At 42.7% G+C, this 27079-nt stretch overlaps 1 protein-coding gene across 8 annotated transcripts in view; it reads left to right on the top strand.

The window, feature by feature from the left end:
• ZMIZ1 (zinc finger MIZ-type containing 1) overlaps positions 1–27079 on the top strand; it is a 346051-nt gene that overhangs the window by 20263 nt on the left and 298709 nt on the right. The window contains exon 1 of one of the 8 annotated variants that reach the window (XM_035330672.1): positions 12456–12479. The exons of the other annotated variants lie outside the window; for them this stretch is intronic. The gene's annotated coding sequence lies outside the window, so the exon portion shown is untranslated. Of the gene's footprint in view, positions 1–12455; positions 12480–27079 lie in introns of those variants that run through there. 8 annotated transcript variants of the gene reach the window in all.

Here is a 27079-nt window from a genome sequence, read left to right as displayed (position 1 = left end):
CAGTGAGCGCAACGAAGGAAAATCAAAGTCACAATCCTGTAAATATTTATGTACATAGTTAAGGTTAGACATAAAAATGGTTATTTGAACTTAGTTGAACTCCTTGCACATAAAGTTAAGAATGTGTGTAAATATTTGCAGTCTGGAACCTATTTCAGGTTTCTAAAATATCTGAAGCACTTTTGAAAATACGTTTTTTATTAAAAATACTGCAAAGCCCTGTGCCGCAACAAGATGGGTTCATAGAACGCAAACCTGGCCACATGCATGATTCCTCCCGGCAGCAGCAGCAGCAGGCCAGTTTCCAGACCCGTGCTTGTCTCTTGTCGAACTACTGGGGCGCTCTCGGCAAGAGTTAAGCGTTCGGTTGGAGGGCAGGAGGTTTGGCTTTGGGTCACTGAACTCAGGGCTGCGGTTGTCTGATTCAGCTAATTCTTCCCCTGCAGACTTCTCAAGTAACTTTGAACAGATTGCTTAGGCTCCGAGTGCCTGCCCGTCCCAGTAATAAAACGGGGTTAATTATGCAATCTTTCTTCCAACTTTTGCCTGGACTTCCCCTGTTTTGGTGCAGAAGCTAGTTTCAAAGCGCTATTGTTAGATGAGTAAATGGAGAACTCACTAGGTGTGCAGGTGCTTGGCTACCTGGAAATGTGAACGATGGGGCTCATCGTGTTTCAGTAGGGTGTCATAAGCACAGTGTATGTCAGTCCTGTCAGAGCTGTGACTTTTACTTATTTTTTTAGCTCCTGGTACAGAGGAAGCACTGCTGTCCTAGCAACCTGCTAGGACATTTGTGCTTTGAGTGCGTTTTGTGTGTGTGTGTACAGACGTATATTTTTCAGTAGCGAGCAGCTGCGGACATGTGCACGCCAGCCATGTGCCGACGCTGCGCTGGCTCCAGCTCTCGCCCACCCGCCCACTTTCCTTCCTTCCTTCCGTGGAGAACTGGCAAACAAACGGCAGCCTCGGTGCCTGTGCTGCTCAGGCAACGGCCCGCCGGGGGGGCTGGATGGGGGAGAACATTTGGATGCCAGATCAACGTCTCATTAGGCATTTCTTTAGCGTATTTTACAAGTCTGCGGACAAACAGTAGTTAAGACTCAGATGGAGAAAAATTTATATGCTCCCTGCAGAAGAGGGGGCTTGGGCTGGGTCCGGGCGCTGCTGCTGCACCCAGGCTTGTCCCGCGCTGTTGCTGGAGGTGCTGCAGCGTGCCCGAACAACCTGGCAGGCAGGAGGGGCGGCTGGCTCTGCCCAGGATCAGTTTTGAAACCCCAGTTCAGTTAATTGACTGCTTTCTACTCAGAGATGAGGTTTAACAGCGCAGAGTACAAAACACAGGAGCAAGTGTGAAATCAGACTGAATTTACCCCCAAACTGTTTTAAGGAATGGTATTTCTGCCAAGTCATATGACTGAGTCAGCTGACTTTAATGGTGTTTTTGAGTGTTAGAGGAAGCGTTAAGCTTATGTTTCCTCGTTGCTGTTGCCGTGTTTTACCGTATTAGGGTCTTAGTGTTTTTATTTTTTCCACAAACAAGATGACCTTGGCAGTGAGTGACCTGCTTGTAGTCTCTGGCATGGTGGTGGTGCAGTGGGGCACCCGTCACACCGTTCAGTGTTGCCATGCTGGGGTAGGAGGTACCCTGCACCAGCTGTGAGGAGGGAGGGATTGAAAGTGCCATCCAGGAGGAACAGGATGCTAGTTTCGGGGGCCTGATGCTATGGCAGGGGGGACAAGCAGCTGGTCCCCCACTTAGGTGCATTTCGCTGCACAGCGGGAAGCAGAGTGGGTTTGCTCCAGTGGGGAAAAGCCAGCCCTGGCAGCCCCGTAACTGCAGGGTGCAGACAGGCAAGGGGCTGCCTCAGGTGCCTTCCAGCAAACAAATGGTTAAATGTGGGCCCGTGTCTGCTATATATGAAAAAGACGTAAATAAGTAGCGCCAGGCCTTGCTGACCCACCTCGCGATTGCTGGCCAGAGAAATACTCGGCGTGCTTGGGCTGCACATACTTGGCGCTGTGCTCTGCCTCTGTGTGTTGCAGCTGCCGCGCTGCAGTTGCAAGCCTAATGAATAAAACTGACGTACAGAGCTCCTAGGTGTAGGTTTACTTTTGTTTTCGCTGTTTTTGTGGGGTAAGGGAGAAATTTGTTGTGCCTTTTTAATCTGGGATTACCATGCAAAGAGGGTTTGTGTGAGAACTGCAGTAGTAATCAGTTAACTGGTGCCTTGGGAGGATTGCATGACTCTCTGAAGTTGCTTGGTCTGTTTCCCCTTGCTTGGTCTGTTTCCCCTCTGTGTGGACCATAAGGGGTACATGGGTGGGTGAAAGAACTCGTGTGGGTCTGTGGGTTCCTGCTCTTGCCTGTGCTGTTGGCTGTGAGGCTGTGACCATGCGAGCAGCAATTTTATTTACGTTGGTCTGTTTTCAGCCTGCCACAGTAGATCTGTTTCACTTGTCGCTTTCTAAATCATTATATAGGATTAGGCCTTTTACCAGCTTTTAAGCATTCTGCAGTCATTTTAAGGACTTTCCCCCTGCCTGGCTCAGCCGAGCGGCAGTGTTCCTCCTTGCAGAAACAACGCTGTGCGTGATGAGGAGGAAATGCTCCCTGGAAGGCGACCGACATTTTCAAAAGTGCTGTTCCACAAAGGAGACTTTGAACTGTGCTAAGCCTTTAAAAGTTGAATAATATTTTGAATGTTACTGTTCTAATGTTTTCCTATTGTCATGGGAGACTTGGATTGAGTCCCAGGGTTGTGGTTAACTTTGCCTCCAACTCTTAGGCCTTATTTATTACTGCTGAGGAGATGAACTTAAAGCTATTTCAGTCCTTTCTTTTTCAGCTCTTAAAATCAGTCTTAAGGTGTTCTAGGATTCTTTTCCTTGAAACAAAAAAAGCTGAAAGGTGGCTGATTTTTTTTTAACTGAGGGATCATGGCGAGGTGCTGCCTCCATGTGCTGCCAGGGTTGTTGCCTCACGCTATGTAATGGCCGGGCCTGGCGCGCTCCCTGAGGCATTTGGGAATACGAGTAATAAAGGTAGTTAGAAACACCATATGGAAAGATCAGACATGGTATACAGAGGCTAAAATTAGGCCCACCCAAGTAGAAGGTTTGTGTTTCTCCCAAGTATTGCTTTTAATGACAACTTCAGTGTCCAAAGGCACAGGGCAGGTACACTGCGGCTGCTGGGGGAGGGAACGGGACCGACTGAGGCCTAGGTCTGGCACAGCTGAAAATGCATCAGCTGGGCAAGCGTTGTTTGTCCAGCCCTCAGTGCTCCTGATTCTTCAGAGCTGTAGTTGTAAACTCTTGTGTGTGTACCTGACAAATGAAATATGAAAAATCTGTAAACATTAGGGGAGGAGGTGGCCCAGAAGTTCAAAGAGGTGGGGATTTACTTGGCAGAGGACACAACCCATGCTTGTGGTTTCCTTTAAGGTCAGGTGAGACCTCTTCCATCTCATGGCCTATTGAAGGTACAGCTAGAGGATCAATTTCAGTGGGATGAGTTTTTTTTTTAGGAAGTCAAGTTGGTAAATACTTTAAGGACACAGGCTCTGTAAGTTCTCAGAAAGCTGTCTGATGTATAATAAGTAACTTCATCATCCTCCTATGTGTTGGTCAAATCAGGACCTCCATTATTATGTCCCCCTCATGCACCGCCCTGTGCTTCTATTTGCCATAAGGTATGATTTATTTGACATGGGATAATCTGCAAATGGTTGCCATGACGGTATTTGAACTTCTGCTTTGAGGATGCAGGGTCTAAGGCTTCCATTGGTCGGTGAAGTCTCCAAGGGCTCATTTTCCATTTATATATGCTTCCTGTCCATCCCCAGGAGCCTAATTATTAATGTAATAATATGTAATAATGGCTTATCAGACCAGATTGTTGGTGTAACTTGCTTTTGCCATACGTCAATGTATCTTAAAAGCATTTGTTGGTTTAAACTGCAAGCTCAGTATGCTTCTCTACTGAATAACTATTCCTTTTAGGCTTCTGAAGGAATATAAATCCTTTTCTATTTAGCGATGTTAAGTGTGTGCTAAATGCAAAATAAAGGTGGTTTCATAGTTAGGTTTTTGGCCCAGGTAAAAAATGTAATAAATTAAGCATGAGGCAGAGGAAGGGGAAGAACCTAATCAGATGCTAAAGAGACTTCATGAATATTAAGTACTTTCCACTTAAGCAGTCTTTTTAATAATGTGAAACATTAATAGCAGTATGATTGCATGCAGCTACACCAGCTGTATAAGCGAGATAAAAGCCCCAGTTTAACGTGATTTTTATCAGCTTGCTCATGCTAGTGTTTGACCTACAGAAGAAGTCAATTTGCATGGTGGAAAACAGCTTTCTAACAAACAGAACCGGCTGTATGCACAAATAAATAGCCTAAGTGTCGTTTAATTCTTGATCTAGGGAATAATAGAGTAACTGGTGGTGGTTAGACTACTTCGGGTTTTTGTTCCCCTCCTCCCCCTCCGTGGTGTTCAGCCTTAGTGCCTAGAGTTGCACTTAGTGGTTCAAGAATAAACCTGTAAATGCATGTTGAATATTTTCTGGTAACTAATTATAGGAACTGTTTGTTTCCAAGTTAATGAATTCCCTATTAGAGTTGCCTGCATTTAGCCTGTTACATGCATTGCAAAATAATGATGGTGATTTTCTTAACGTGTGTGCTGTAAGTGTAAGTTGTGCCAGTAATGTAGAAGCTGTACTTGTGACTTTTCTCTATGCTGTCGATGGATGTTTAAATTTATGCCCATTCCCATCAGGAAGATACTTGGAAAGGTCTGCTTCCTTGAACCAATTGTGTTTTCCTGCCTAGTTTGTTTGCTCTTTTGGGTACTCCAAAAGGGAATTCTGATGAGATGCCTTTAACTTTTGAAGACGGGAATGAATATGGGTGAAAGTTTTATACATGTTTAAGTGGATAAGTATATAGTGTTTAAAAAAACAAAACAAAACAAGAAAAAACATAAACCAAACCTCCGGCTTCAGGCTTGTCTGTACTATTTCCTGCTTAGAACAGCTGGTCTGCTCGGCCCCTTCCTCCGACATTTCTGCTCCTGTTTGGGAGCAGTTGAACTGCTGAACCGGTTGCCTGTACTGAAGAGAGCTGGGATCCGTTTCATTTGCTCTTGGCGTTGCAGGCTGTGATCTGTAAAGAATCAGCAGCAGCCAAACGGCTCCTCTGGCACGCGTCAGGTGAGCAGTCTGGAGCAGGGATCTACCTTCGAATTTGTGAATCGGAGCACACAGTAAAAACTGGGATCCATTCAAGACCATACTGTAATACAGGTAATTCTTCTGGGTATGTTCACTCTTTGCTTGGGGAGTGGAGTCTGAGAGTAGAAAGCAGGTTAAGGAAACCTCATATATCTTCTGCGGAGAAGAATGTGTTACACACCTCTAAAAATAGTGGATTGCCAGTAAATAAGAAAAAAAAATAGGAGCAGCATTTCCTATGACTTGTTTGTGTAAGGTCTGGGCTGTTCTGCATCTAGAAGCAGTTTCTTATTCTCTCTGTGCATTTGCTGGTGACGAGCTCCTTTTCTACAGTGCTTGTAATTTGAGATCTTGCTATGGAGTTAGGGAGGAGTTTCCATAGAACCAGATATGGTACTGTCTTCTGTAGCATTTTTTTAAAGCATTCGTATTGGTCTGTTTGAAAATCCATCTACTTTAATAACTAATTCATTTCTTAAAAAACTCAAAATGACTAAATTGCTGTTGTCAAATTTAAAAACGAACAAAAAAAAAAAAGGAAGAAAGGTAAATGGGAAAGGATCTTACTTTACATTACAACAGTTCTTGTTTGTCCCATCTGTCTTCATCTTGCCACTGTTACAGACCTTGACTGTTAACGGTGGTTTACTCGCTTATTTTAACTACAAATGCTGGAAAATGTTGTTTGGGACTTGGGAAAAGATGAAGTTAAAAGATTAAAAAATAGAGAAGGGAAGGTGTATTTCACTTTTGCTTTTTAAGGTGATATGGAACCTTTGAATGTCTCTTCCTAAAATTATGACAGCTTTTATTTGTTCTCTTTCAAATCTTAGAAGTGACAAGAGTAATCTAATCCTCTGATAGGTTCCGTTGCCAGGCTCAGTGGGGCTGGGGGGAAAGGACATTGTAACTTTAAGGATGTTTGGCAATAGATCCTGGATATTTCTGGGAGATCCCTTCCCAAATACTTGAAATTTGAACTTAGGTATATATTTACAATATGTGGTTATGGTTTAAAAAAGCCACCACGACTTGATTTGTTATATTGCATTATGGCATCTTTTTAGTAGCTGTGATAGTTGTGTTATCTGATTTGTTTCGTTTTCAGTGGAGAATGTTTGGATGAAAAGGATAAATGAAAAGATAAATTGGGCTATGTGCTACACAAAAATGTGTACCTGTTCATCATGATACCTGTGGAAACAATTTCAGTCTATATGGCAATATAAGTTATACACCCTTCCACACCCATGATTTTATCTCGTGTCAACAACAGGGATTTATAAGACTTTGGGGAAACTGCTTTTCTGGGAGCTGAAGGCACAGTGGGTCTATTTGTAGCTTGCTTGGGCAAATTAGTGAATATTAGTGGTGCACTGTTTATCGCACCATGATGTGTAAGCCCTTTTAGTTATAGACCCATAACTCACGGGTTACACAGTGGTATCTGAGTGATTTGGAGCTCTCCTGGAGGGCGTGAAGCTGCGGTAACCATATTTTGCCCTAGTGTTTTGTGCATCAGCTGCGTAGCGTTTTTAGTTATTGCTAAAATTTGTGGTAGGAAGCTGCCTGAAATGAAATGTGAGGAACTCTGTATAATAATAAAATCAATTGGACTGTTTCCCCAGTAATTCTAGAGACTGATGCATCATTAATGTTGGTAATACAGTGGCTGTCAGATCACAAACTTCTCAATAAATGTGCAGCTGGCAGGCTTTGATGGAAATTGGAGGCAAGCAGAGAATGAGATTTAGGGCTTTGATATATGGCGTGTCAGCCATGCGATGAAGTTTTTATCAATTTCTGTCACTTCTGTCTCTTATGCTCACTACATATGTGGTCTTCCTTGCAGTTTCTGTTGGTGGCTGAAATGATAACTGCACCTTTTTAATGTTTAGTAATGGAAATAGTGGTTAAAAGCCAACTTCAGTTTTAAATATGTTGCTTTGTTACACGGTGGTATCACATCAGAAATGTAATGCCATAATCAGCTACTACACAGTGAGCGATCCATTTGTAATAACACTTCAGATGGAAATTGAAAGCAGAACTAGTCATCAAGGAACCTGTGCTAAGACAAGAGCGAGGCCGTGGTTTAGTATCCTAATTAACAACCTGTACTGGGGAGGCATCAGAACCAGTTGAGTGGCTTTTCCAGTCCTCCCAAATGTGTTTTTTCATGTTTGTGTTTTAAACTGCTTAGTAAATCAGGATTTCTCTGTATCTTTAGACTAACTCATTTCAAAGACTTCCTAGTTTTAGAGCAGCTGCTCAAAAAAGTCAAGCGTGGATGTTGCAAATCCCTGTCAACGTTGGTTTAGGTCACAATTACATAAACAGTTGGAAAGTGGCACAAATATCTGCAACATAAAGGAAAGATAAACATGCTAGTTTGCTAAGAGTAAACGCCGATAAGGAAGTCTGAATTCGAACACCCTCGGCTGCCGCGTTGTGAGGAGCACAGGCTTTCGTCGTGGGCTGCACTGATTTACGCTGTCCTCCAGTTGGTGGCTGAGCCCTGAGCTTCACGCTCGTGTAACAAAATCAGGTGTGCAGAAACACAGACGAAATGCTTGTGCATAGTCAGGATAAATTTGTGACTTTGCATCGCATTAGCAATAGCTTTGGGTGGCTCCGGGCCAAAGCTGGCCTGAAGCGTTCCCCAGCTGTAACTCCTTGCAAGCAGGGTATGGGCAAATGTGCGAGTGCACTTTGAGCTGTGCAGTTGCAGGGAAGGACGTGCCCCTGCTGCACAGAGCTGCTGTTCATTCCTGCTCTCTAAAAGCTTTGACAAAAATGTGTTTGTTTGTTTTTTTTTTTCCTTGTTTAGATTTTGACAAAATCTTACCTCTAAAGGGAGGGTAAAATGAAAATTCGGAGGTATAGGTCCTGGGAAACCCCTCCACACATTCTGAAGCGTCTGTGAAAAAGGGCATATTCCTGCACCATTTCTGAGAGATCCCTCAAGTAGCAGAGGCTCCTGAGAACCTCTCATAAAGTAAATTATGGGGTAAGATTCTTTACAACAAACAAAAAAAATCCCAACCAGGCTCTCAAGAGAAATTTTCAGTAACTCCGAAATCTTAAAGAAATAAAATGATCCTCAAAAAATCAATAAAATGAACATGTAGATGTTTTATATACACACTTCAAAGCGTAATCACTTCTCCCTCTCCCTACCCCCACATCAGGGAGGAGGTAACTGGTACCTCTCATGCCTGAAATCCCATGGAAATTATTAGTAATATAACACTGCATAAAATGTATTACAGGAGTTTAGTTAAAAGAAATGCCCTTTAAAAAATTGATAGACTGATTCTCTGTGGGCAGATTCCAGACTTAAAGAGGATTTTTTTTTCAGCGTAACCCAGCTTTTCTCAGTAGTTTGTAGCTTGCTAATGCCTTACTCACGCTCCTGAGTTTGCTGTCATTACAGCTGCAGTGGTTCTTTTGAGCTGTGACGAACTGGCAGTTTGGAGAGAAGTCTTTGGCCCGTTTTGCCCCTCTGGGTTTGCTTGTGCCCTGTCTAAAAGCAGTTTTTAGTTGTGAACACCTGCACAGGAGGCAAGGTAATAAGCATGCTGATTCACTGGTGCCCAGTATAGCCTAGTGGTGTTGCTGTGTGAATACCGGTGGTGAATACTTAGGACTGTTTGGGCATGCCAGCAGTTCTAGGGAGGGTGAACAGAAGTTGTTTTTTTTCCTGAGCACTGACAGGAATTGCTGCATCTCTAAGCTGTGGATCAAATGCCTCATAGAATCTTTTAAGTCACCTGTCCTGGTACTTTGCAGTGCACATCAACACCCAGCGTCCCACAACAGCATAGAGTGAAGGGTTGTGGTTCGTGTCCAAAACAAAAAAAGCCCCCCCCCCCCCCCCTTTTGCAGGGGGCTGCACATAGCCAAGAGACATTTTTTCAGCTTTATAAAAGCAGTAATAGTTGAATAGTAAAATAATTTCCTCCCCAGATGATAGGCCAAATGCACAAGAATCAAAGCAAAAGATTTTGGTGTTTATCCCTTCTGCAGCTCGAAAAGAGTAACACACAAAGTAAAGGACGCTGGAAACAGTATTTCTCAGGAAGATTTTAATTCCAGTTCTAACTAGCGTACCTGGTGTATCTTTGACTCCTCCTGTGGTCCTAAACCTGTCTGCTCGCCTCTTGTCTGTTCCCACTTTCCTCAGAGCCCTGGAATTGGCAGCTGCGTTTAGGAAGAAAGCTGTAATGCGAGTCCAAACTTTTCTCGTGAATATGTGCATGTGATGATTTGCTAGCTGTTCTTGAAACGTACTGGATAGTCTAAATGTAGGTGCCGACCCTCATTCAACTCACTGATAATTATCTTTTTCTTTAACTCGGAATAATTGGACACACTTGTGGTATTATCTACCTATTTGACTTTCTTAAAATGACTTGATGTCAGAAACATTTTGGCATGGTATGGTTTTACTTTTTTCCTCTTTCTCTTTCTTGCTCTACCTTTCAGTGTCTTTCTATATTTCATCCCCTGCAGGGAGTCTGTGTCTGAGACTTTGCTCCTGTGAGTTTATCTAAAGCTCTGTGAGCACATGTGGTGTGTTCCAATGTGAGCGGAATTGCCTACAGAGATTTTGCTCTGCATTAGCCCTTTACAAGAGCTGATCTGAACCTGTGTGTGAGAGTTTCCAGAAATGAGATTGGGATTTTTAGTTGGATTTGATCCATATTTGTTTTATTTTTGTAAAGCCTACCTTTCCTTTTATGGGTTAAACATTTGTGTCTGTGTATGGGTAGACAGTACTGGTTTTGGTTTTCTTTCAAAAGCAGGGCTCTATCTGGCACATGGTCTCACAGGCAGATTAAATGGTGAGGAATATATGGTGATGTCAAGAAGAATAGATGATAAAATTATTAAATTATGTTGCATTGTCTAATCTGCTCACACAGCTTTGCCTGTTACAAGTGACAAACTAATATGCCATCAAACTTGACAGCTCTCTTAGTTTATTGTAGAAATTTGACACAAACTGTCGTTCATGTGCTCTAGAAGTGATGTGTTTCAGATAACAGGAAATACATTCCTGTGGCACCTTATAAAACTGCTCAGTTGGCTGAGTGTTACATGAAAGGAAGCTTGGACTCCAGTTCATAATAACAAATCTGGGTTAGATTGAATACGTGCTCTGGTCCTCTGGCTTCCCTTGCACAGGGGTTGGTGGAACCATTATTTCAGAATTAACGATTTGGTTAGAAGAGACTCGGAAAGTACATCTGGCGTTGTTCCTGAAAATAGTGCGGTGGTGCCAAGCCTTGCGGTGGCTTTGTAATGGGGCTGATGAACACGTGGCTGTTAGCTGGCTGCCACTGGTCACATCTTGGAAATGAACTTCTCTCCAGAGGCTAAGTGGTTTGCCATTACGCTGACCCACCGCTCCGCTGAGATAATACCACTCAGCTGAGAACATCCCGACTTCATCAAATGCATCCAAGGCAAATTGCTCAGACTAGAGTGAACTTGAAGCTGCTTTTTTGTGCAGTTTCTGATGATGGAAGATAGGACTATATGTTACATATACATGGAATTTTGCATCTCATTAGCTGTCTTGACACGATGGGTCTGTGTGTTGTGGCTGTCTCACTGGTGGAGAATGCACTCAGACCAGACTTGTTCCAATACAACATTTATTCCACACGCTTGTAATCTGCCTGCACCGTTCAGTAAACGGCAAATCACTGTAAGCCAGGTAGAAGAATGAAGAGGGTCTGTGTTCTCTGTTTTACTCTGGGCAGTTCTCAAGTGCAGTTCTAAGAAAAACTGATAGTGAGCAGTTTTGTATTGATAAGGGTTTCTCTCCCTTTCTAAGGTTAAACGCCAATCTGTACATAGAATTCCGAAAGGACTAGAGGTTATCTTCCCCAATTCTCCTTTGGGAAGATGGCTTCTCTCCCTTGGATGAGCTTAACTGCTTTATTTCCAGCTGTTTGCTCTCTGGTGCATTGAAAGAAGATGATCTGATATTTAAAATTTCTTTCCTCTGTACTGTTCTGCTCATATTAAAATCTTGCCAAAAGTGCTGATCCAGATTAGCAAGAACACGATATATCCATGATGTATCAGGCATGATAAAAGTTAGTTTTAACACATAGGATCAGGGCCATTAAGATTGCAGACTAATTAGAGACCGAATTAGCCTTGAATTACGACCGATTTTCATATCTTCTGGAGATGGAAAGACAAATATGTAGTAATAACCAAAGAGACAGCTTTTAAAACTTCAAAATTCTCCAAGAAGGAGAAAAGCTGGAGTAAGATGAGGTTGCCTTTGTCTTGTTTTCCTCTTCAAAATACATCATCTATCCAACGTTCTTGGAATTTAGCCCTAGTTTTCTCTGGGTGTTTCAGGAGCGAGAGACAATGCTAAACGATAATTCTTGAGAAGGTGATGATAACACTTAGGTATCTAAGTTGTTTTATGGAGCTTACTGGCACCCCACAATTATGCTGTTGCCTTCCAGCCACTGCACATTTGTGTACACTGTATTTTAAGACTTTTTTTCCTGCAGAGTGCATTAAGAGTGTTTTAGTTACAGGCATCAGAAGATACATTTGGTGAAAGTTCAGATTTTTTTCTTTAAGGTTTACTGTTGTATTAAACCATTGCAAGTTACCTAACTTCTCCTAAAACTCTTTAAAAGCTCTGGATTGGTTGATTTGATTTCTTTCCTGTGGAAGAAGCATCTCTGAGATTGCAGCCTTCACATTGGGTCAGAAGAGTTAAGCGTGTGTCGGTGCCTTTGATCCATTTGCCTGGAGATAAATGCTCAGTATTGGATGGTCTGTGTGGGGGTGTGTGCTTTTCTTCAAAAAATGTTTTAACCTTCAGCCAGTAGGGGCAATCAGTGAATGTGGATGGGCAACCTATAGAAGACAGGGCAGTGTCTTTGTTACTCTAAAAACTAAGTTTAAAGAACAGCCAGAGTGCATTTGAATCTGTCTGTGTAACAACCAAATCTGTCATTTTTGAGTCAATTTTTAAGGCTGTTTGAGCTCAAGTTGAGTCAAGCACATGCTAATTTTGTCCTTATTCAGAAAAGTGCTTACATTGACCATATGCTTAAATATCATCAGCTGCTGAATTAAACCCAAATCCCTCAGGTGTTCTTCTGGTTTCCTTTTATTGCAGCCTCTGTACCTCCTAACAGGAGGTTGGTTTAGGAATGTCTTTGGTGGCATAGTATTTATATGAGATGAGCAGAAACCTGTAAGTATGTCATACAGTAGCATTTTGAGCTTTAGGGAAGCCAGGGAGCTTGGTCTGTAGCTATGTTCTTCGTGTGGTGACTTAATTACTGGCAAAAACATCTGATGACTGTACAATTCAATAGAGAAGTTTTAAAGAGCACCATAAAAATCTGTTCCTTCTTTCTAAAGGTATCACTTGCTGTAGTCTTTCTCAAATACTTAGGCAACTATTTTTTTGGAAGATCCAAAGGTTTAAACTAGTTGAAAGCCTTTTCTGAATTTGTTGCATTTTTTAAAAAAAACTATCATGTAAATGCTTTGTCTTCCTCAGATCTGTGCAAATTCTACATGTTAGTAATAAATTACTTTTTTTTTTTTTTTTTTTTTTTCCTTGAAACATCCATTTCCTTTGCCTTGGAGCTTAAATGTGAGAAGAAAAAGGAAACCAGAATATTAATTTAGTTAGCATAGCCAAATATAAGATTAAGGTGCAGAAAGCTAAGTGCCAACAGCTGCTGACTATGACAAGGGGTACTTGGTGAATGCCATTTTAATGATGTTAAAGTTAGAAAATATGCTGATGAGTATCTTGAGCAAGATTAATTTATATAACTTGTTATAACTTTCAAGAGGGCTTGAGATTTATATCTAATAAATATTGATGGCTTGTAACTGAGTTTGTTGTGCAGATAAGTGCCATCTGACTATTATTGTCAAGCTTGTTTTAACCTTCAGAGATAACTTTTTAGGAGAGAAACATACTGCAAAAGCTATCTGGCAGAAAGTCAAGAGTTGGAGTCTGTTGGTCTACTTCAAAATGTTACTCGTGGTGAAAGAGATTGACAGTGGTGTTTTTTTAAATATCTAACTCATTAGCTATTGTTCCACCCAGCAAAGCACTTCAGTGAATGCTTAATCCTGAAGCAGTCCCTTAACTTCAGGGAATACCACTGGCAGGAGATGCTTCTGGATTCTTTACCCGCAGTCATCTGGAATGCTGCGTAGACCTTCTGTTTAAATTAACCAGCCTGCCTTGGGAGCTCACAGCCTGTTTACCAAATGTATGTTGTGCTTTAAGCACAGAAACACATGCTGGTGCTGCCTTAGCCCAAAATGCCGTAACGTAGCATTCATAGACAGTTCTGGGAGAGCTCAACTCTTTTGAGAAGTATATTCTTCAGTATAGGGTATGGCAGTAAGGGTGCAAAGAGGAGTGCCATGCGCAGGGAAGCACTGCGGGCTGGGCAAGGAGGCGTGTGCCTGGGCCTTCTGCAGCAGCTGGTGCAAGGCACGCTGGCTAGGTCTCCGCTTCGTTCCTCTACCTCTCTTTGAGAAAGACACAGTCACTCGGTGGGTTGTGAAACAGCGTGAATGGAAGACTTTGTAAAATTATGACGTGACCTGCTTTCATTAATGGTAATTAACGTGTAATCACGATGAGACTTTTCAAAAAGTATTTTCCGATTTGTTCATTGCAACTACTTCGGACGAGCGTTTCTACCGTGTTAATTCCAAGTTTTTGTGCTTTTCATAAAGCCATGAATGTCAGGGCACCGTACTTGCTCTTTAAAGGAGTGGTATAGGAAAAGAAAGATCAGGTCTCTGGAAACTATCGATCTGATGCAGCCAGCACTTACCATACGGGTTCCACTGAAGTCATTGCCAGAAATGTGATTGACTCCAGTACAGCAGGGATTTTGCTTGTGCTCTGATGTGTAAATTTAAGTGCCTGTGTAGTCAACAGTGTCAGCAGAGATTCCTTGCAAATAAAATAAAGCTTAGTCTGCACCATCAGGTGTTAAACCATGTTTTCAATTATATATATATATATATATATATATATACACACACACACACACACATATATTTTCTTCAGGAACATTTTCTTCACTTTAAAGCAAATTGTTTCAGATTGATGGTGAAAAGCTAATAGCTGTGGGAAAGGATAGTTATGGTTGTGAGTACTTATTTATTACCGGGTTTACATTTCGAAAACTGCAAATTTGAAAAATAGTGTTTTAGGGTTGCTAGTCCTGTTATCTCCTGGCTGGTAAACTGTGCTCACCTTCCTGGATGCGTGGCTGTAATTTTAAGTTCCATATAGAAGCTGTGCTTTGGCTTTAGGATGCTTGCAGGACGGTGCTGATAGTTGTGACCTTGCTTTCTCTTTGGCATACGTGAGGATTTCAGGCCTGAAACAGCTTAGAATGAACAGCTGAAATGCTGATTTTCTCTTTAAGTGTGACTAAAATCTACTTTTGTATTTTGAGCGTGAAATGGAAAGGAAGAACCTAGGAGTTGTGAATAAGAACTCAATTCCCTAAGTCGTCTCTATTTTAACCAGCCTAATGTTTCCAGTACCTGGTTAGGATCTCTTGATTACTATAATTACATACAATAACAAAGCTCAAGTCCTTTGCGGAAACCCGAGGCAATTTCCAGTGGTGTTTGTGGATGGACTAATTATTTTAATATATTTGGAGGAATGCCTTTTTTTTAAACTTGAGCATCACTGTAAACAAAAACTTAATTGGCTGTAATTTGTTGGATAGTTAGGCGTTCAGGAAACGGACAGCAGAGCTCTGCTGGATAGAGGTTCTCTGCTTTTTATTTGTGTTTTGGGGATTCTCCCAGAGTGTTGCTGAGCTTCAACTCTTGAAGACTTGATCAAGGAAATAGTCTTTACGGATTCAAATTTTAAAATAAAAATAGTAATTAAAACAAAGGGGGGGGGACCTAAGGGCTTGAAAACAATTTTGGAGGAGGGGATCCTTCTGAGACGTATCAGTGCTTACTCTCTGTTTGCACAGGTAGAGAGTCTTGAGAAGTAGAGATAGCTTATGAGGCCTCAGAACCAATGGATTGATGTACACCTGTTAGCATTTGAGGTGCTGGGAGATGACAAAGAAAAAAATGCTGTTGACTTTACTGGGTTATTTCCTCTAGTATTTTTTTTTTCTGCATATATGAACAAAATCTGTTAATTAATAACTTATTGCTGATAATTCCTCAATAAAATGATCTTACAGGCTAACACTGGTGCTGGAACGAGTGAAAAGACCTGTTTTTTTCATGTTTATTTTTTATAAATCCAGAAGTCCCACATACTGGAACGCACATAGACCCAGCATCCCCGTACTCATAGTGCAGTGACACCTGATACAGTGCACTAACTCATTACACTTATGTGCTTTTATCACTGCTTGGGATCTTTGGCGTAGTCTTTGGACCTTGGATTTTGTGCTAGGGCCTTTAAGAAACAGCCAAAGCTAAAATACAGAAAATAACAGCAATCTGATAATGCAAATCCACTGGTGGTAACAGGAGCGAGGATGCCAGCTGGTAGTAGGGTGTCTTGTCAGCACTTCTAGTCTTTTACCGAGGAAGGTCATCTAAGGCAGAAGGAAGAATGTTTTGATAAAACGAGGCTGAGGACCTGCGAGAGAGTTTTATTTTTAAAAGTCAAAGGTAGGTGTCAGCAAAACTTGGCCTGGCTCTGTTAGCTCAATTTTTAGTGCTTTTGAGTGTAGAACTAGTACATGACCACACACCAGGCTGGCAATGTCATGTCAGTTTTTAGAAGAAAAAAATGGGATTTGGTTGTCTACAATTTGACTTCCTTTTATTTATCTGAAAGTGTTTTTGTCTGAACCCTCCCAGCAAAACTGTGCCCCCTATTTGCCAGAAGATTCCTGTGCCATTTAGGCAAGTCCCTACAAGTGTTTTTGGCTGAGTTTTGGTTGGAGTTCAGGTATTTGCACTGTGTAAGCTCAAAAGGCAACTTGAGTGTGTGAACCCATACATACCTTAAACAAGAAAAAAATAATTGTAACCACAACTTGACACAGCTCCAGTCATTACCTACTGCTCATCAGCTCTAATCTGTGTGTAGCAGCTTGTTTCCTCTGCTCTCTTGAGGTTAAACTTGCATCAAGGAGGGAACGTGTTAGCGTGTGAAATCAGCTGGCTTCCAGAGACCTGCACGGCGGAGCTGCTGGCATGGAAAGGCTTGCAGTCTGGGCACAGGGGGCACAAGGGTGGGTACAAGGACTGAAATGGCTCTGTTTGGGTTCTTCCTACTTTGCTGATCCAGAAATTACTCTGTCTGTTCATTTGGGGAGAGAAAAACTGACAGGAGAACGGGCTCTGCTGCATCGATGCCTCTCCCTCCACCAGCTCTGCACAGACCTGGGTCAGGAAAGCTGTGAGGAAGTGCACGGGTGGCTGTGGCCAAAGGTCCGAAGTGCAGACACGTTGCTGCTGTTAGACAACAGCAGTGGCACACGTGGAAGCAAGCACAGCCTTCCCAGCACTCGTGAGTGGTGAATAGAGCTGAAAAGCTGGAGAGTGGGTCCGTCTGCTGAGAAGTGATTGGCAGGGCTTGAACATAACTCATTACAGAAGCAGCAGAAGATTGGGAAACGTTCGTTTATGCCAATTGAAATTGCTCTGGTCCCTGGAGACTTGGCAATGTGATTCACCACTATGAAATATTCAGGTTTTAATCATCTTTGCCTAGTGCAAAAACTGTAACTTGGCTGTTTCTGCAATGTTGAGCTTTCTTCTGCATAAACAAGCCTCAATGTATATGAAAGGTACATGTCAATATATACAAAGTATAGCTGCCTCTTTAGCTTTTAAAAATGTGTGTATATACGTATTTATATACATATATGTATACACACACACACACACAGAGATACGTGTATTTGTGCATGCACGCTTGTATTCATTTGTCTGCAGACTTGCGGTTTGTGGAGGAAAGGACCTGTCTGCTGGGCATGGTTCCCGTGTTTTGCCCAGCAGGGCACAGAGATGAACATCAGGTATGTGATCAGATGAGCCGTGGGTCATCAGAGAGGATTCTATCTCTGGTTATATATCCTACACAGTTACCTAAATTTGTGTCTGAGTCGCTCTCATGCTTTATTTGAAATACCAAGTCCTGGTCTAGTTAGCTTGCCAACCTCTGCTGGATCCGAAGGTGGATTTCTGCGAACACTGATGTTTTCAGTTTGTGTTTGCACGACTGTTCCTCGTTGCCAGGCTTAGTGCTGCAGAATAGCCCACGCTTACAGATCCCCCTTCTCCCTGGACTGTTTTCTAGGAACCCCAAGCACCAGTTCCTTTCTGAACGTGGCTGTCCGGACAGCCTGGAGTCGGCGTGCTTCCTGTTACGCAGCAGAGCTGTCCCTCGGTGACCACAGATGAGGCTCCCTGCCACCCGATGGCTGCGTGGCCCCAGTTAACCTGCATCCTTGTGTCCCTGCCGCATGCTCTGTGCCCCCCCAGCTCTGCCCTGACCCATGCAGCGTGGTGTGATGTGGGGTGCTGTGCCTGCTGGCCCTCTGCCTTGTGTATGGCTTTGACTGCTCGCTGCGGCTCTGCCAAGAATTACTGAGTAGTTGCAGTGGGATTTGGAGTGACCGTCTTCTGGAGAGGAAGGTACACTTGTGTCCTTCTTGTTCTTTGAGGAGTTGTAAGCGAGGGCTTATAAAATGGCATTTTTAACTGGGTCTTAATGGATGCTAAAGGCCCTCTGACCTGCTTGACCACCCGAAAGTTTGTTTTCATGACGCTGGAGGAAGTACATGGGTGGGAGACATGGGCCTTATGAAGCAAACCAGACTTTTAAAAACCGAACTTAAATCTTTTCGTTCCCCCCCTTAAGAACCTATGAGATGTGTGCTTTTAGTTTGTTTTTATGAAGGCTTTGGCACTCTGCTTTCCCCACGCATACTGTCAGAGCAACACAATTCACTTCTCTTAAGAACCCCTGAGCTCACCCTGAAATACAAGAATAAAAGGAAGAAGTAAGATTGCCATTGTTATTAATGCACGAGTTCTGTGTGTGTGTGAGAGGGCGAAAGGCCTGTATTTCACTCTAAAACAAATCACTCTTGCTTTAATCCCTGTCCCCCATCTTGTTAAGGTCTGTTTTGCACAGCTGAAGTGTGAAGTAGCAAATAGATGATGTTAGACCTAAGCTGGTTGTGCATATACGTGTGTTTTTCTTAACAGGATCTAATTTAAAAGGTGGATTCCGTGTTTTGGCATATAGGAAAAAGTGTTAGGTCTGTTTTAAATCCCAGGTAAAATTGATTTTCCAAACCAGCAGTGTCCGAGGTGTCTGTGTTGGACCATAAAGCCTCAGTCTTGCTTGCTGCAGCCGGAAGGATTCAAATGCTTGCCGATTTTTCTTACAAGGTTTTAGCTTGTTGATTAGTATTGATTGCTGAAGGAATTGGCCACTTGAGTAGATGGTGAATCAAATAATCCCCTCAGTTCTTGCCTTGCAAATCCATTGTTATGGAACAAACTGCTGAGAAGCTTTGCATAGGTGGAAAAATTCTCAGGTGGAAAATTCTCTCACAGTCCCCTTGGTAAAAATTGCACTCTTATTTTTTTCGGCTTCTATTAACAAGTGATATTTATGCATAAATTTTTAGAGTAATGGTTTGTAATTGCAGCTAATAGAGTAACAACAAAAGGCCACAAGTAGCAGCTTTTTGATATGTCTTAGTGATACACAGGGAGATTTGGCTTTCTAAAACATATAGATGCTTTTGACGGGTGATTCTCCTCATGTCCTTGTTGAAAAACTCTCCACCACTGATTAAATTCTCCTTATACATGTCCGGTATAAACAGAGCTCCTGTGGTTAATGTGGCTTTTAATTTTGTATTCTAAACTGGTTCCTGAGGAATTGGGGGTGAAATCATCGACTGTCCTTGTCCCACCAGCTCAAGAGATTGGCAGCAGTGTGTGGTGCATGAGAGGTAGGTCAGGGTGCTGCCCAGGGAAGCACATAGCAGGTGATACCATGGAAAAAAGCCTTGGGTCTTGTTTGCAAATTTCAGAGAAGTGCAGTGGGTTTATTCTGTGTTAATTGGAATTCTTAGAGTATAAACCCCAGCTGATATTTGTAAGAGATTAGTGCTGACATGAAAGTAGGGATGAACCAAACTGGACATGCGGGATCAGCCATGCAAGCCTTGTTTCTGCTAATTGTCTTGTACAGAGCCCAGGGAAGTCAAGCGATTCGTACTGTGCTGCTATTTACAGACTTGGACCCTGTCTGAAAGATGGTTAACTGTTAGGCGTGGACACTTCAGGGTCCGACTGCTCTGCTGGTTGTTTCTGTCCTTGATCCTGAGTTTCCCCTTTCTCCTACTGTTACTCTTTATGAAAAATGCTCAGCTGAGCTCTTACTGAAATCCTAGCTGTGTGTTTCATACTAGCTATAGCTGTAACTGTTGTGAAAATATTGTTTTGTTTGATAATTTCAAAAGATCGGTTATTAAGGACTTCTCACTCAACTTACTCTATCTGAAATCTGTGCAGTGTTCCAAACCATTTGATTAGAGGAGAAAATGATTTATATGGGACATAGAAGCTGTGGGGTAAAACGTCTAAGCTTGGGAGAAAAATGCAGATACTGTAAGTCATGAATTGCATCATGTTGTGGCAGGCATCCGCGTAGTGCGGTTATACTGGTACGTCTAGGTCATACTGGTGTGTAGGAATAGCAGAGCTGTCAATATAGCGAGAGCTGGGCAGGAGAAGGTCCTCCTAAAGATCCTTTGGAGGCAGTCGTTTTGCCCTCTGCTTTGGTTTCTGATGAATTCCAGAGGCTGAATGTCTTTTAACCAGCCATTAGCTCTTGGGTCAGGGATCAGTGTCCAGAGGAAACACATGAGAGCTGTTTGTGACCCTCCAAGCTTCAGGACAAGCAAATGATCTGGAGGTGGGAAATACAGCAATGATAATAATAATATATAGATACATACACATACGTGCAGATTATGACTCACTGATTCTTCCTTCTACTCTGGGAGACTGAAGTTCAAAGTGTCAGCCACTGACCACTGATCTGGAGAATCCTATCACAAAGGAAAGAAGCATGAGAACTAGAGATCAGAACAAGGGAATCCCTAATCATTTATTCCTAAAATTTAAAGAAAACATCAGAATTAGTTAAATATGTTATTACGAAATAATATGAAGTATCAATACAATAAGTAGATTAATACTTGTAGTTTGAAAATGAGGAATTATGATGTTGCTAGCACTGCCTTTGAGCATGGTGAACGAACAAGTTCTAACTAATTGGTGAATGCCTACCTTTTTTGAAGTCTCTGAACTTGCTAGACCCTTGGGAAGATGAGCAAATCTGAAAATAATTGAAATTGCTTTCCTGAAACATTGCAAAAGAAGCAAGTTAGTACCTAGTGCTAACACTGTTCTCTTCCTCATGCCTGCCGTGTGCTGGCTCGTAGGGAGGTAGATGACGGGGCACTTGAAGCAGAACTGTTTGACTCTTGCTGATTTTGCAAATCTAGAACTAACCCACTGGTTTTAAACATCTCTTCCATGCTGCAAGCGCAATGCCTTGAAATCATTGTGCTGCTGCACAAGTCTTTACTAGCAGCTGGTATTGTTGCCAAATGATCTCTGCATATTGATAATATTTTTTTTTCTGTTCTGCATGTAACTTTCCCTGGGGTGGTGTGAAACTAGAACACTGAAATGATTTATGAAATGGAAACCTGTTTGAAAGGTCGTATTAGTGGTGGTTTGACAGCTGTTTGGCTTTGTTATTTTAAGCAACTTTTATCATGGTATCAGCTTACAAAAAATCATAATGAAGGGGGTGTGGGGGGGTGAATGTATAGGTGCTGCCACAGAAGACCCAAACATTCAATGCAGAAAGGCCCCATCTCAGAAGTTAATAGGTGCCAAACAGTTGAGCCTCATGTTTAGATCTGTGATAACTTAGTTACGACAAACTCAATACTGTGCTAAAGATGCAGATTTCTTCTCTGATAGTGTATCCCTTACAAACACTAATGAGAATTTGAAAGCTTTAACTGTTATTTCAGAGTTGCTTTCCATTAGACTTACCTGTAACAGTCTTGAAATTTGCATTCAGGGATCTGAGAAATTTTGTTCTGCACCCTTGCTTACAGATTCTCATGCTAGTCTTGCTTTTGGTTGGGAAGGAGAAATGCCAGGGAGGCATGGGCAGTCCTGCTGAATCTTTTAGACAGAAATCCAAATCGTGGTGTCGAAATAAAAATTCCAGAGAACTTATTGGAAAGCTCATGTGCTTCAAGACTAGAGAAAATTCAATAGCAGTTGTAGCTTCTTTAATTGTGCATTCTTGGGGGGAAGGAGTGTCTTGAGGTTTGGACTTAAGTGTTTTTTTTTTTTTTTAAAGTGGGGTAAGTACTTTATGGGAAAAGAGAATTTGACAAGAAGGGTGCATTGCAAATAATCCCTACTTTTGGTCAAAAGAAGAGGTAATCACATCCAATACATTACACAGAGAAGAGCCTAAAGCGAGCGCCAGAGCTCCGTGGGCTGCCTGCGGATGCTCCCGGGGGTGGCAGAGTGAGGGTTGTTAGCCTGGCGGCTGCCTGCTCTGCTGTGCCAGCGGCTTGGTGCAGGCGGCCCTGGAGCTGCTCCAAGTGCCTTCAACTTCTATTCCCCATGTCTTCCCAGCTGTGCACTGCTCGTGGTCGGGAGGGTAGTGAGCATCTTGCCACAGTTCATGGAGGTTCCTGGGCCGAGGCACAAGCTTGTAGCTGTTGCGTGCTGCACGAAGAATACGAGCTGTTACTCCCCCAGTTCTGTATGCAGATAAGGGTTAATAGCATACTGCGATTGATTGTGAATTACTTAGTTTGTTGGTGTATCTCAAAATCAATTCACTGATGTGTAATAGCTTTGTATTATTATTTTAAATGCTGTTATTACCTTCCTTGGGGCTCCGTGTAGTAAGATAAGAGTTGATCCTAAAGGAAACTTTTTTTCCATGTATATTTGCACTAATGATGGTTGGAAATAAATGTCTTTATTTTGTAACAAAGTTGACTGTAAACAGGCTAGAAAATGTTTTCCAGTGACAGCAGCTTTTCCTGGCTACTTCGGTATCAACATTTGGCATTATCTAGTTGCTCGGCTCAGTGCATTCTTGAATCATTTTCAGGAAAAAAAAAACTCCACAGGACTTAGATTTGGAAGCAGACAAAGATTCTTTCTGTACTTTTTTTTTTTTTCATCTTTAATGTTCAGTTTTTTCTGCATGAACAGAAATGTTCTTTGAAGGAATTTATGTCCTCATGGAGAGTGGAACACTTAGGTTACGAGTGTTTCCTGCTGGTAATTTGTGAGTGGGCTCTGGGTGTGGGCAGAGTCCCCAGAGTGTTCCTGGGCATTGTCTTCAGCTCCTGACCTGCCGGCACTGTGCTCTGGAGCTATTATTACAGCTCATTTCAATAGGCGCAAGGTCATTTAAAACAAATTAATTTGGGTTCCGGTAGCAGCGCTGCTGCAGGGCTAAGGTTTCACTGGCCGAGCAGTCTCCAGCCAGAGCTGGTGTTTCTGTGTGTTTCGCATTGATGTTTATATAGCTATGGCTCGCCTACGGTAGCTGCTTCAGAGTAGGTCAGGTAGGTCCCTGCATGCTGCAATCATATGTGGTGTTCCCTCTTTGCTGCGTTTTAAACTACTGAACTTCAATAAAATTGCGGGGGATGAAAGTTGAGAGAGCACCTTTGTAAGACAAGCTTTCAGTCTGTCCGTAAAATGGACAGAAAATGGGATTTAACTTCCCCGCACAGCTAGCCAGCGCATCACAGCCAGGCGAGGTGCCACCGACTGGCAACTGCCTCCGGATTCCACATGTTGGTGTGAGTCATTCTGAGCTGATAAAAGAGTTCGGTCTAGTCATAACTCGCCCCAGTAAAGGTTCACAATAGCTTCAAGAGACTATCTCAGTCTCCATCACTTTCTGAGCTGAGGCTGTCAGTGTGGTGACAGCTGGGTTTTTCTGCACATTATCTGTTTTACTGGATCGCTAGCAGTGGGCAGGCTTGGGGTGAGATCTTAGACTCTGTGAAGTTGCTGGGTGTTTTACCACTGACCTCAGTGCTCCTTTCTTCCCCGACACGTTATTTCAATAACATGTATTTCCATTAGAGATCACGTTTGGGAGCACTGGCGGGGTGGCCCTAATGGCTGGTGGGTATGGGAGCTGGTTGCTGGCATTGCTGCTGGCCCCAAAATCAGGTGGGGGGAAGTGGTTGAGTCTCGGTCCCCGAAATTGTTGCGGCCTTGTATTGCTGATACCTGTTTATTGCAAAAGACAGAAGCCTCCTTTCAACCCGTCTGCTTCATGTTTCAGCCTTTCTCCTGTTGCCAAGAATATTTTTACTCTGCATCCAGAGAAAATGAATTCATGCCTTCAGGATTTGTACTCTTTGCTCCATGCTATATGATAGCAACCCAGTGAGATACGCAAGTGGAAACTGCATTAATGATTGATAAAAGCTGAGAGCTGTTTAATTTTTTTTCCTCTTTAATGACTATCAATAATTTAATGCATTTACTGTATGTTTTTAAGAAATAACACCCATATTAGAGGCCTGGGTTTAATGGGCTTAAATGATTTAAGCCTCAAAAGATACTGATTTCCAAGGCGCAGCATATCCCCTTTTTGCTGAGGGATACGACAGACAAATACGTGTCGGGCTCAGCAGCTGGCATTCTGCACACCCCCTGCCCACCCTGGTTTCCTCCTGTGTGCTGCACAGGGCAGGAGCCAACCTCCCTGCAGCTGGGTGAGGGCGGCCACGGTGGCACGGAGCCCTGGGGGGACGCTGCAGGCCAGGCCGGGCCATGGCTGCGTGCCTGGGGCCTTGCTGCCCCTTGCCCCGCGGGGCCGGGGCACGGCCATTTTGGTTGGCCTGTCAGCATCCGGCCACCGCAGCTGCCTGGGGAAGGGTGAGGAGCGTGGCCCCCGGAGGGAGATGGCTTCCTCTTCATCTGCCTGAAACGGGAAGACAAAGTGATTCCTTCCCCTGCCATTTCTTGGGAAGGGAGCGGATTTTTCAAGAGAGGACAGGCTTCCCCTGTGCTTGGGTGTACTGGGTTTGGTCCTCAGGGCTTTGCATGTAAAATACCTGGTATAAAATGTTACTGCGTGTGTATGTGTTACTTGTGTGTGTCCCTTTTACTGGTGGTTAAGAGAACATTTAACTGGTCTCTTCGGTATTGATGGCCATTGCAGTTAAAGACTGGTAAATGAAAGTCACGTGTAGGTTTGATACGAGCATGTCAACTAAATGCACAAGTAATTTTGTAACCTTAGTTTTTCATCAGCATAAATACCATTTTGGGAAGAGTTGTTTGTTTTTTTTATGACACAAAGCAGGTGAAGAAATATCTGGATGTATATGTAAGCTGCAAAGAGTATGTAAACACCTCTAAATAAAAACAAGACATTTAATATATTTGGCATTTGAATGAAAGTGACTCAAACTTAATAAAAAGTATGGTTTCAGAATTGTATTTCATATAAATAAAGAACAGTCTTCTACTTGGACAGCGGTTGATGGCTAAATCTGTTAAGTCCACTAAGACCTTGGGCAAATCAAAGGAAAATGTGAGATCTGTTTTGATTCTTTCTTACCATGTTTTTATCCTTTCACTACACTTCTCCGACAATATTTTGATAACTTCTTTTTTCAGTTATTTGTACTAGATACTTGAGAGAGAGAGAGTGCTTCCTCTTTGTGCAGATAGAGTTCTGAGGAAATAATGTTTATATTTGAAGCTTGCTCCTGCACAAATACCTCCAGTACAGGTGTTTGTGGTGGAAGTGTTTACCCTGTTCTGTGTATACAGGCACAGGTGTGCATGTGTGCACACATGCCGATGACGGTGATGTTTTCACTTCATATTGAATTGAATGAGCCTTTTTTATTTGTAGCTTGATCTCTGTGTTGCTGTAGTTAAGTGTGACGTTAAGTGCAGCTTTATTTTTGTATGATCTCTGTCCCAGTTATGGGTATGAGAAAATGGACTGGAGAAGGAACCTGTCACGGAAGGAGGTGAGGTTCCTGGTTCCGAACCGTGGGGCTCAGGGTACAGCCCTGAGAGCTGAGGGAGGACACCCAAAACCTGTGGGTGCTGACAGGGTGGCCCCGGGAGGCATACAGCCCGTGGCCCTGCGCTGTATGCCTGGCAGCACCCCTAGAGCCCGGCTTGCCTCTGCTGCTGCCATCGGTGTTGTGGTGAGGTATGCGACGGCCCCTGCAGCTTGGTTCCAAGGAATGTTTCAACCAGAGGTTGGATGAGAAATTCGTCATGGTGGATAGGAGTGTTTTTATGTTGTGTGTTTGTTTTCTACAAGGAGGAATGGTGATTATTTCTACCTCAATGGATATTTGTGGAGTAGTTACTTTATTAGATGAAGCCTTGTTGAGGAGGTTGAGAACAGACGAATATAAAAACATATTTTATTGTGATATGAACTTGGCCTGTTTCTATTAGTGTAAGCTGAGCATGCCTTTATTTTACCTGAAGGAAATTAGCCATTTGGAAAATGAAGACTGAAGAACCTTGAGAAGACGGGTTCTTGCCCTTCTAAAGTGTGCAAGCTGGTGATCATGTGCTGTTCTTTTTTAACCCCGCTTTGCCTTATGTTATAAACACAAGGGGAGGGGATTGAGGTTGGGGGGTTGTTGTTATATACATCAACACTCTCATGTTGTTCCATCCTCTTGTTGTGATAAAGGTAATAAACATAACAGGAGATGCAATAAATCAGAAAACCTTCTGGGTCAGTTGTGCATGATGGAAGCTGCCTTTAACAGGGCAGTTCCCCAGCCAGCTGGGAGCAAGGCTGATGCCGAGGGAGCTCCTTGTCACCGTCACATCACATAAAGGGGACGAGCTCTTTGCTGGCTGTGTGGTTCAACCTGGAAGTGAGGGGAGATACTTTCTCAAAACTCATTATTTTCTGAGCTTAAAATGTCTCTGAATCAATTAAATTAAGGATTAGATCCTGATGAATATAATGTGGGATCTTTTGACTGTGGGAAATGGGGTGGATTTAGTTAACACCTGGAAAAAAACGTGTATTTCCATTATACACCAAGAGGAATGCATTTGGCACCAGTCCTTTGGAAAGAAGGGTTTCCAAACCCTTTGGCACTGGTCCTTTGGGAAGAAGGGAAGTTGAGGTTGCATTTCAGAACAGCCGGTCCAGTTCTGAACCTTCAGTTTGAGCACTGTCCAGAACCACCGTGCGTAGTGTAAGACTTGATGAAAACCCAGCTCTGGCTGGGGGAATTGAGGATGATTTTTATTAAGCTTGATATAGGAAAGTAACTTGGCTGAATCTGCTGCAGAAGTTGACTCACACGCCATATGAGGGTGTTTGTCTTAACATATGCCTCCTCACTTATCTAATGTTGATGTCAACGATTTGTTGGTTTCCATACCATGTTTCCCAGTTTTCTGTTTGTTTCCTTCCTGTCGTAGCAGTAGACCCAAAACATTTTGACATTTTTCTCAAATAAATTATCTCTGGTCCTGCCAGAAATTGAGTCAAGTCTTTTTGTGTAGTACGTCATTTCACTAGGTTTCTCCAATTAGATTTTGACTTTTAGGTAATGCATTATTTCTGCTCGTTTTACTTCATTTTTTATTGCCCGAGGATTTGAGAACAGAACAATTTCACTTTCTTTGAGGGAAGTGATGTCTGAGTCAAAACTACATCCCTAAGTGGTACTTATGACAGATTTCTGTCTTTGAGGATGCTGTTAATAA

Source organism: Oxyura jamaicensis, chromosome 6, assembly GCF_011077185.1.
Source record: "Oxyura jamaicensis isolate SHBP4307 breed ruddy duck chromosome 6, BPBGC_Ojam_1.0, whole genome shotgun sequence".
Taxonomy (NCBI): domain Eukaryota; kingdom Metazoa; phylum Chordata; class Aves; order Anseriformes; family Anatidae; genus Oxyura; species Oxyura jamaicensis.
This window is presented reverse-complemented; position numbering and strand designations above follow the sequence as displayed.